The sequence below is a fragment of the Nothoprocta perdicaria genome, unplaced genomic scaffold (genome assembly GCF_003342845.1).
Source record: "Nothoprocta perdicaria isolate Ctin4 unplaced genomic scaffold, notPer1 scaffold_34, whole genome shotgun sequence".
Classification (NCBI taxonomy): domain Eukaryota; kingdom Metazoa; phylum Chordata; class Aves; order Tinamiformes; family Tinamidae; genus Nothoprocta; species Nothoprocta perdicaria.
In genome coordinates, this window is record NW_020455577.1 from 46,998 (window position 1) to 47,968 (window position 971).

The window sequence follows — 971 nt, forward strand, 5'->3', positions numbered from 1 at the left end:
GAAAAAAAAACACAAAAAAACTCGATTCTTTCAGCTTTATTAACATTTTCCATTGTTTCTTGCGATTTGTGTCTCGTTCTTTGTAGTATTGATGATAACGAACATTTGATAATGAATGTTCTTGTATATTCAGATAAAGGAGAAAAAAAAAAAAAACCAAAAACGCAGTCTGAATTTAATAGTGTTTATAATAAAAAGAAAAATAAAAACGACCCTCTTAGCACGCAAAATTGAACAGGGGGAAGGTCCCGTCCCTGTTCTTTCTGTGGCAACAAGCGCTTCATTCCTGTATAGTTTATAACATCAAACTACCTACATTCATCTTCTCTTTTTTTTTTTGGTTTGGTTGGTTTTCCCATTTATTTTTTTAATTTTCTCGCATTTGTGAATTAGTTCAAGAATGCTAGAAAAGTGTAGAGTTGTGCACACTCATTTCTTCTTACACAATGTTTAAAAAAGAAAAAAAAAGTGGCAGTAATTCATTTTGTAAAACTTTAAAAGAAAAAAATGGTTGGAATAGTGAGCATTAATAGGTACATTCTAACACTTTATGTTTCTTAACGTTGAGACCCAGAAATTTGCTTTTTTCATATTTTTTTATTTTTATTGGCATTATTTGGGGGTGGGGGGCGATGATGATGATGATGATGATGATGATGATGATGGATTTCTTTTCACCTGCCTGAGACACTGGCCTTGCAGCTTCCTCTCTCCCCTCCGCTTTTGAGCCGGGTTCAAAGTGATGTGACAAGTTAGGTTGGTTTTTTTTTGTTTGTTTTGGGTTTTTTGGGGGGTTTTCTTTGCCTCTGGAGTGCCCTTGGGCTCTGCCCCGCATCCCAGCCCCGCGGTGCCTCCGGAAAAGCTGCACAGCAGCCTGCAAGGAGGAGCCCGGAGACAGCAACCGAGTGGGATCCCTTCCTTTTTTCCTTATAATCCCTTCCCTCCTTTCCTCCCCAGCTTGAAAAAAACAG